At 40.4% G+C, this 10940-nt stretch overlaps 1 long non-coding RNA gene across 1 annotated transcript in view; it reads left to right on the plus strand.

Moving 5' to 3' along the window:
* The window catches only part of LOC143751577 (uncharacterized), a 43532-nt gene extending 33152 nt beyond the window's left edge, over positions 1-10380 (plus strand). The window contains exons 2-4 of the long non-coding RNA XR_013207271.1: positions 9701-9733; positions 9925-9990; positions 10284-10380. This is a non-coding gene — a long non-coding RNA (uncharacterized LOC143751577). The remainder of the gene's footprint in view (positions 1-9700; positions 9734-9924; positions 9991-10283) is intronic.
* The last annotated feature ends 560 nt before the right edge of the window (positions 10381-10940 follow it).

Raw genomic sequence — 10940 nt, forward strand, 5'->3', positions numbered from 1 at the left:
TGGTGTATAATGGTGAGTAAATGATGAACTGAACTACCCCTTTAATATCGATTTGACAATCCAATCTCCATAACCGCAACTAACATGAGATGAAACGTTCGTGTAGGTAAGTCTCATGCCACATTTTAAAAATGGTTCATAGGCTGACACGTCACAGGGTTGATTTCAAAGCCATTTAAGAAGTGTAGAATGAGACGGATTTCCTGCCCACGTTGTCTTGAGCGAGAGGATATGAGGGGAAGTCACGGATGTCTCCAAGGCACAGGTAATGAAGGTGCCTTAATCAGTTAGCTGGTTCTGCTTGTCGCCTGCTCCGTCACATATCCACTTATATATGGTGTGATGGATAAAATCGCAGTGCTTTATCAGGCTCAGTCACACTCCCAGGCCTCGGCCAGGCAAACGGGGCGAAAGATGACAGCTGTTTATCACATTGTAACTTTACAGAAGCCAAGTGCATAATCACTGTGTTAATACTGTTTGAATGGTGTAAGTTTGAAACTCTTGGATTAAAATAAAGCTGAGAGGAGAAAATTGCATATTTTTGCATGCAGAATGGTATGGCAGTCGTACAAGATCAAGTGGCTTAGCGGATAACCTGCCTGTATCCTCCAGACACTCGCGCTAGATTCCTTCATGCTTTCCCTGACCGGAGCCGTGTCCGAAATCATCAGACTATATGGGATTTCACTCATTTTGTATTGATTTAACCACCTAATAGCAGTAATTTATATCTACAGGGAATTCTGATTGTACAGTATACTGTTGTACACTTTCCAACATATAATATCCATGTAGTAATGATGACTTTAAATGATCAATTATCAATAATGGTGCTTTCTTTGAACAACTTATTTTCCAGCTAACGTGTATGCGCATTAATGCTCATCAGCTCTTTTAACTGAAAGTGGGACGACTTCTCCTCCTACTGTCTTTGCTAACATATAGCTAATTAATACAATATATTGATTACTTTATTATTATTTTAGGGACAAGGAAGGGAATTGTACATGTATCATATATAGATCATGGATATTGTTTAAATATATATATATATAAATATTAATTAAAACTATAATACATTATTTATTGATTTAGTATCGCATTTAATAAATTACTTTGATAAATTATTTATTTGTTAAATAATGCATTAACTCAATCAATCTATACATATCTTTATTGTTTAATAAATATAAAATATGTATTCATTCATTAAATCAATGTTAGTTATTTTTAAATAAATAAAAATGTATGTTTGTTCATTTGTAAACATATATTAACAGTATAAACTTCACCATGAATCATCGTCCCTGACAAAATACATGTGTGTAGTAAAGGTTGTTGGTTTTTTAATTATTATCGTCAGTATTTGGTACATAAGATAAAGTGACCTCTGCAGCACTCTATGGCTCACAGTATTTACATTAGCGTCCAAATTCACTCAAACATTTTCAGTTGCTCCTTCCTCATATGGGGAATTTAGCTGGATTCACTAAATAGAGAATAGTGAATGAGTGTACAAGTGGGCGATTTGAAACACACACTGTAAATGATTTCTGTTGTTTTCACAGTATTATTGTTGTATTGTCAGAAAGTTTACTGTAGAAACAGTTTACAATAAGTTGCTTTCAATTTTATTGCTTTTACAGTATTACTGCTGTATTTCCAGCTTCGTTTTACAGTAGAAACTATTTACAGGAACGTTGCTTTCAATTTATGCTATTCGTTGTTATATGTTGTTGAAAAAAACAACAGAGTAGGAAAATAATTACACTATTCCTTATATTACTGTTAAATTGATTACAGTAATATTCAAACAGACAAGCCCGACAGAGGACATTTTTTTGGTTTATTAAGGTAATTTCAGCTTAGGAATTTTATAATACATCCGTTTCATAAGGTAACCCATATTTTAAGGCTTTTAGCATATAGTTAGGCTAGGTAAAATAGATAAAATTCAATTCCCATGAGATTTTTTATTATTATTATATTGCTTTCTATTTACATGCTAAATTACATAAAGAGCAGAATTGCACGGGATATAGCCTACACCTGACAACCAGTCATCTAAACCGTCAGCCGGCACTCGAATTTCCCTTACTTCATCCTGAGCCTTTGATGAAGGGGCACTACCAGCAAGCACCGGGTGAGAGGTACAATTGTATTCAATATCTTAAAGATGTGTATTTTTAAATATTTCCCCCAAATGTGAAGATATTAGTTTTACCATTAAATAATCGGTGGTACGCAAACATTTTAGCCAGTTAGCCAAATACTACTTATCACAAGGTTTGCTGTTAATGTTAGTTAATAATTTCAAGTTTAGAACAAAGTAATCAAAATGTTCTTGTTTCTGAACATTTGCCCTCATACATCGGCAATCCGCATACGCCTACAAATCTATGTTCGAAATCGACCTATTACACTTATGTTTTGCACAACTTGAAGGGACAATCACAGTGTTTTCAGACATATTATACATTTATGACGTGAGTACAACCGATGTACACTTACAGTAGGGCTGGACAATAATTCAATATCAATATATATCGCGATATTTTTTTCCGAAAACGGTGATATGATTTTTAAACACATTTTCGATATTTCAATATACATAGCAGCATTTGTCACTGACTGGCGTTAGGCGCACAGCCGTCAGAAAGAGCAGAACACAATTGGCTACTTTCCTGATGACGTACACCACAGAAACGCAGCCACTGCTCAGAGCAGCGGATCTCCAACGCGGTAAGTTTCAGCCACAGAATGAGCGCCCCTGACCACAATGCAAATGTGACTGAACGAGCTTCCACAAGTGAGGAGAAAGCAGACGAAATAGTTGATAAGAGAGGAAAGACTAATTCAGTGGTATAAATTCAGTGGTGTTTCGGTGTTTCAGCGTGCTGCAAAATGTGCCGGAGTGTGACTGCCGAGTCCGACTAGCAGCGGGAACACATCAGACGAGGATCAGGAGATAGACTGTGCCGATGCGCTCGTCCGTGGTCAGGAACATCGCGTCCACACTCAAAAATAGCTCACCGAAAGTTCTAATGAGCAGGTATCACTCCCTGTGAATGTCCTGACGCGTACACACACACGCACACGACGCGCCGAATCCAGTTCTCTTTCTTTAGCGCTTGAATAATAACACACACATTTATGCCAAAATGTCCGTTTTGTCAATTGTATCCTCACAAGAACAGTCTAAATGAGTTAAATAAAATCTTAAATGAAAGTTAAGAGTAGCCTAAATGAGAAAATTAAATGCGTAAATGCGTAAAATTAATCCTCTCATCAGCGACAGATCTTAAAGGGACAGCAGCCAATTCTGTCTCAGTTAAGTTAACCAAAGAACAAAGGGGAACAGAGCAAATTACTCACTGATCTTGTCTAAAGAACGTCTGTAGCTTTAATAAGGATTAATCTATATTTAGTTTATAATTTATGCAGTTCAGACTATTTGATAACCTTATTCAATTTCTGTATATTTCAATTTTATTTACACACAAAACATTAATGGTGAACATTTTTGACTTTATAAAATGATTATCTCAAGTCTTGAAAAAAGTAAGACATATTTTTGTTATACATAGTTTAGTAGCCTACTTTTATTTTTGGCAGAATTTATCATTATAATCAACTTAATTATTTCCTGGATTTTGTAACACCATAGTCCCTAAATTTATGTAAATGCAGGAAATTTGCCAATTTGTACCAAATGTTGCACAAATGTTATGGCAAATGTAAATTTAAAAACAGAAATGCATTGCCATTTTACATATTACATTGTCATTTTGCATATTACATTTCAAACTGATTATTGCTACCCATATGCTTTCATAGTCTTGTAGCAGGTATTGAGAAGAGAATATTATTGTTATGATGGGTTATTTCATTGCTTCATGTAGTTTGTTATGGTGCAGTAGCGAAAGACTCCAGCAGATTTCATAGACTTGGCAAATTCATTTTTCAGAAGATTGTAGGAACAGACATCTGTTATGGGCGTTCTTGGCAGTTTTTCTGAGGCTTTTATATTGTTCATATTGATATCGGACTTATATCGTATCGACCGAAATTAAGAAATATATTGTGATATAAAATTTGGCTATATCGTCCAGCCCGAACTTACAGTGAATACACAGGCAGTGAAAGTCGCACCAAATTTGTCATTAGTTTTTATATTCTTATCTGTGACAAATCAGGTTCTCCCTCGAAAGTGGGTCTCTGTTAGGACCCCAAGCGATCTCAAATTAATTTTAATAGGTTGGCCTACTCTCTTTAGTGTCTGATTACAATTTCTACAAAATCATGTTATGATAAATCTTGTTTGAACCACTTTAAAATGACCATTAATATCTTTATTAGTTAGCATACTAGGCCTACTAGCATAGCATATCAGATACCGATTGGCCTGATAGCTTAGTGTATACACACATTTGCTCCTACTGTACATGTATGCACTGTCATCTTTAATGCAATTATGTGTTAAATTAACTGTTAAGTGTACAAATATTTCATTTATAAAAGAACAATTTAATGATGTTCAATCATTCACTTAATAGGCTATTATTAATTTTTTGGATTCATTAACAGTTTATCAAGAAAACAAATTACACTCAGTTTGTTTCATCATGCACTATATATAGTAAGCTATGCATATTTTAACTTAATATCGTTTATATGAACCATAATTATTAATCATTCATAGCTGATAGACAATTTCGAGGGAGGACCCAGTTTGTTATGACACAAGGTCACGGGCTGTGAGGTCACGGGGGAGTGAGGAAATAAGGAAGCATCAATAGCTTTTCTTAGCACAACACAAAGCGGAATTTTCAAAATCACATTTTTTATTAGCCCTATATATCAGTTAAAAAGTTTAACCCTTTCTCATTTTTAGATCACATCAAATGTGAAATGTTGCTAAAAAAATACCCCTTTCATGATACAAATCTCAGTTTGTGAAACCTACATTCTATTTTTTTAAGAAAAATACTATTGTAAACGTATGTAATATTCTAATTCTAGTGAACTCAAAGATCATAGAGACATGACATCAACTTTAAAACATATCTCATATTTTTCGTAAAAAGCTCCTGCTAGCCACCTTTTTTACAAGTAATAAAGTAAATAAAAAGATTGTATAATTAATATGAGCATTCAATTATTTCATTTACAAAAGTGAACTTTTTTTGTTATTTTTACCTTAACTGTCACGATCCCGTATACGGGATATCTAACTTTACTTTGCTATATTACTATTAAATCCTAATCTAATTATGACAAACTGTATATCGTTGGAAATGTCTAAGACTCCTAAATAGATATTTTAGCATTGTTTTTTTTCTTACAAATTATGTATGAACAGTAATATATGAATTTATGACAAGAGTGCGCCTCAAAAAATCGATGTCATCACAGGAGTTTCTGACCTTTGTCACAAAAAGTCGACGCACACACTTTTAATAATTGAAACTTTGGTTTTTAATGCTAAAAGTTCATAATAAAACATAATCTAGTATTTGTCAATAAAAAAGATACAATTTTATTTTAAAAAGTAAAATAAGAAGTCCTCTAAAAAGTATAATATATATATATATATATATATATATATATATATAATTTTTTTATTATTATTGTGTCACATATTTTAGTAGTTATCATAAATAAGGTATCATTTGAAAGCTTACGAACTCAGAATTCATCCTGTGAAAACCGCTTAGAAATTGGACGTTGCGTTACCATAGAAACGGTATTTTTTATTAGGCCCCTCCCCTCTTCGGCATCATCTTTCATAATTATTATCAAAACCTTTTCTAATCTTGACAAAACACATATTGTCAGTAAGGTCTGAGTCTCAAGGTTCCAAATTTAGTGACAGAAGTGATATTTGGATAGAAATGTATTAATTTGTTATGGCAGAATGCATGCAATTAAATTCAATGGAATTCAATGGCACCCGGTGGCTGTTTTTGGTACTACGCCTAAACAAAATCTCATGGGAACTTCAATTTTTGTGATATCAACTTTAAATTTGGAACACAACTTGGTTAGATATATAGCTTTCATTTTATAGCAATTTTATAGTAAAAAATATTTTGTAAAATATTCTATATTAAAAAAATATATATTAATAAAGTATATTTGATTTACTGTAAATTATAACTTCCATAACTTTTTCATAATTACATTTTTTGAAGTGCTTTCACTTTAGTAATAATCCGCTGATTGTTTTCTTTAAAACAAGACCAAACTTAGGTCCATCCATCCATCCAACTTCTTCCGCTTATCCGGGGCCGGGTCGCGGGGGCAGCAGTCTAAGCAGAGATGCCCAGACTTCCCTCTGCCTAGACACTTCCTCCAGCTCTTCCGGGGGGACACCGAGGCGTTCCCAGGACAGCCGGGAGACATAGTCTCTCCAGCGTGTCCTAGGTCTTCCCCGGGGTCTCCTCCCAGTGGGACGTGCCCGGAACACCTCCCCGGGAAGGCGTCCAGGAGGCATCCGGAACAGATGCCCGAGCCACCTCAGCTGACCCCTCTCGATGTGGAGGAGCAGCGGCTCTACTCTGAGCTCCTCCCGAGTGACCGAGCTTCTCACCCTATCTCTAAGGGATCGCCCAGCCACCCTGCGGAGAAAGCTCATTTCGGCCGCCTGTAACCGGGATCTTGTCCTTTCGGTCATGACCCAAAGCTCATGACCATAGGTGAGATTAGGAACGTAGTTTGACCGGTAAATCTAGAGCTTTGCCTTACGGCTCAGCTCATTCTTCACCACAACAGACCGGTACATCGATCGCATTACTGCAGAAGCTGCACCGATCCGTCTGTCAATCTCCCGTTCCATCCTTCCCTGACTCGAGAACAAAACCCCAAGATACTTAAACTCCTCCACTTGAGGAAGGATCTCTCCACCAACCTGAAGTGAGCAAGCCACCCTTTTCCAACTGAGGACCATGGCCTCGGATTTGGAGGTGCTGATTTTCATCCCAGCCGCCAACACAACAACATCATCCGCAAAAAGCAGAGACGAAATCGCGTGGTCCCCAAACCTGACACCCTACGGCCCCTGGCTGCGCCTAGAAATTCTGTCCATAAAAAATATGAACAGAACCGGCGACAAAGGGCAGCCCTGCCGGAGTCCAACATGCACCGGAAAGAAGTCTGACTTACTACCGGCAATGCGAAACCAAGCTCCTGCTTCAGTCATACAGGGACCGGACAGCCCTTAGCAAAGGACCCCGGACCCCATACTCCCGGAGCACCCTCCACACGCCGCCGCGAGGGACACAGTCGAATGCCTTCTCCAAATCCACAAAGCACATGTGGACTGGTTGGGTAAACTCCCATGAACCCTCCAGCACCCTGTAGAGAGTATAGAGCTGGTCCAGTGTTCCACGGCCCGGACGAAAACCGCACTGTTCCTCCTGAATCCGAGGTTCCACTATCGGCCGTATTCTCCTCTCCAGTACCCTGGCATAGACTTTCCCAGGGAGGCTGAGAAGTGTGATCCCCCTGTAGTTAGAACACACCCTCCGGTCCCCCTTCTTAAAAAGAGGGACCACCACCCCGGTCTGCCATCCCAGAGGCACTGTCCCCGACCGCCACGCGATGCTGCAGAGGCGTGTCAGCCAAGACACCCCCACAACATCCAGAGACTTGAGGTAATCAAGGCGGATCTCATCCACCCCCGGTGCCATGCCACCGCGGAGTTTCTTGACTACCTCGGTGACCTCAGCTAGGGTGATGGACGAGTCCACCTCTAAGCCCTCAGCTTCTGCTTCTTCAATAGAAGACGTGCCGGCGGGATTGAGGAGATCCTCGAAGTATTCCTTCCATCGTCCGACAACATCCCCAGTTGAGGTCTACAGCCCCCCACCTCCACTGTAAACAGCGTTGGTAGTGCATTGTTTCCCTCTCCTGAGGCGCCGGACAGTTTGCCAGAATCTCTTCGAGGCCAGCCGATAGTCCTTCTCCATGGCCTCACCGAACTCCTCCCAGGCCCGAGTTTTTGCCTCCACAACCACCCGGGCTGCAGTCCGCTTGACCTGCCGGTACCTGTCAGCTGCCTCAGGAGTCCCACAAGCCAACCTGGCCCGATAAGACTCCTTCTTCAGCTTGACGGCATCCTTTACTTCCGGTGTCCACCACCGGGTTCGGGGATTGCCGCCTCGACAGGCACCGGAGACCTTACGGCCACAGCTTCGAGCAGCCGCTTCGACAATGGAGGTGGAGAACATGGTCCACTCAGACTCAATATCTCCAGTCTCCCTCGGAATCCGGTCGTGGCTCCGCCGGAGGTGGGAGTTGAAGATCTCTCTGGCAGGAGACTCTGCCAAACGTTCCCAGCAAACCCTTACAGTACGCTTGGGTCTGCCAAGTCTGTCCAGCCTCCTCCCCCGCCATCGGATCCAACTCTCCACCAGGTGGTGATCAGTTGACAGCTCCGCCCCTCTCTTCACCCGAGTGTCCAAGACATACGGCCGCAGGTCAGATGAAACGAACACAAAGTCGATCATCGACCTGCGACCTAGGGTGCCACGGGCACTGGTGGACACCCTTATGCTTGAACATGGTGTTTGTTATGGACAAACTGTAACTAGCACAGAAGTCCAATAACTGAACACCGCTCCACGCCCCTCCAGGTGTCACTGTCGTTGCCCACGTGAGCGTTGAAGTCCCCCAGTAGAAAGACGGAGTCCCCAGTCGGAGCACTTTTTCCAGCACTCCTCCCAGAGACCCCAAGAAGGCGTGGTACTCTGCACTGCCGTTTGGCCCGTAGGCACACACGACAGTGAGAGACCTATCCCCGACCCTGGGCGTAGGGAAGCGACCCTCTTGTTCACCGGGGTAAACTCCAACACATGGCGGCTGAGCTGGGGGGCAATAAGCAAACCCACACCAGCCCGTCGCCTCTCACCATGGGCAACTCCAGAGTGGTGAAGAGTCCATCCTCTCTCAAGGAGTGTGGTTCCAGAGCCCAAGCCATGCGTAGAGGTGATCCCGACTATCTCTAGTCGGGACCTCTCAACCTCACGCACCATCTCAGGCTCCTTCCCCGCCAGCGAGGTGATGTACCACGTCCCTAAGGCTAGTTTCCGTGTCCAGGGATCGGGTCGTCGAGGTACCGGCCTTTGACTGCCGCCCAATCCTCTCTGCACCGGCCCCTTACGGCTCTTCCTGCAGGTGGTGAGCCCACGGGAAGGCGGTCCCACGTCGCTCCTTCGGGCTGAGCCCGGCCGGACCCCGTGGGGAGAGGCCCGGCCACCAGGCGCTCGCATACGAGCCCCAACCCCGGGCCTGGCTCCAGGGTGAGGCCCCGGCTGCACCATACCGGGCGACGTCACGGTCCTTGAATTTTTGTCCATCATTAGGGGATTTTTAACCACTCTTAGTCTGACCCGTCGCATAGGACCTGTTTGCCTTGGGAGACCCTACCATGGGCATATAGCCCCAGACAACATAGCAAACTTAGTTCTATATTCCAAAGCATTCTTGAATTACAACCATTTAAGTTTGTATAGTGCATTTTAATCTCAATTATCAAAAGGGGGGTGACAGTTAAGGGTTAAGTTGCATGTAAGTTGTAGCTTCTCATTTCTGGTCTTTGTATTTTTTTATTTTTTTATAATTATTTATTTTTACTTTATATATTGGAATTATTTTTATATGTTTTAACTTAACCATATTTCTCTTTGTCTTTCAGGTAAAAATCCTTGAAGTCACCAGATATGGATGGGTCAGTACTGTTTCTAATGTTAAAATTGCTTGGAAATAAGATTAGAAATGCCTTTCTCTTGCAAAGTGTGTCAGTACTCTGTAGAGTCTATTCCAGAGTTTGTCACAGTAATCTTGCAAACTTTAGATGTCCATGTAACTTCAAAACTGCTGTTGGCCTTTGTACACATATATGTTTTTCATTTGTTACAGCGTGTATGTAAAGTTGTTCGATATTGCAGCGTGCTGATGAGTATCGCTCTTTCAGTTAATACAGAGGTGAGTAATGTTCGGCTACTAAAGAACACATTCAAATTCATAAAATGAGTGCGGTTTTAGATTTGTAACATTGATCAAGCAGATCAGGATCTTAGAATTTAGTTTAAAGGGATTGTACATACAAAAATGTACTCACCCTCACAGTTTCATTCTCATTTGAAGGTATTACGTTTTGGCACATCTCCTAGTTGAATGTATTGTGGTTCCATATACTGTAAATGAAATGAAAGCTGTTCACATTGATGTCTGTCAAGCTGTAGTGCAACTCAATTTTTGTGTTTTGTTCTCTATAGCCAGCAAACATCTGGGATCTGCATTGCCCCTGCCAAGTCTGGTGAGTGTTTTCACAGTTTAATGGATTTATTTGTAATAAAAGTTTTTAAACGGACTTCTGAGTGTTTTCATAATTGACATGTGACATCTAATAATCACTGTGTGAATTTTTTTTGGCATACAAGCCTTTATATTTCATTATTTTTAAAAAGCGTGTAACAGATTGTAGTTAGTTATAATGTTGTGTACATAAGTGTATATTTAACTACCATAATCAATTATACTGCATAGTAACTTAAAGTAACTAAGTAACTTACAGTATTTTAAAATATAGTGGAAAAACAAGAAGTGTAATTAATTTTACAGTATAGATATACTGTAAGTTATTATAGGGTATGCTGTGCACTACTGCAGTCAGATGTACAGTAATTTTACTGTGGAATAAAATACAGAAGCTTGCTGGCTATTTGTTGCCAGTAGGTTACTGTTCATTTTACATTAAATCTTTTACAATGCAGCCCAGGTCTGCGTCACTATAGGAGATAATTAAAGAGTAATGTGGCTCACTGAAGCGTGCACTGCTAGTGCATTTGGAAACCTAAGGTTGGTCACAAGTGTCTCCCTAAGACTTTATTGATTCCTCGATATAGAGGAACTTATACTTTTTGCTTACAATG

Source organism: Siphateles boraxobius, unplaced genomic scaffold (assembly GCF_051911475.1).
Source record: "Siphateles boraxobius isolate OS27281-9 unplaced genomic scaffold, OSU_SipBor_1 26, whole genome shotgun sequence".
In the NCBI taxonomy this organism is placed as follows: Eukaryota; Metazoa; Chordata; class Actinopteri; order Cypriniformes; family Leuciscidae; genus Siphateles; species Siphateles boraxobius.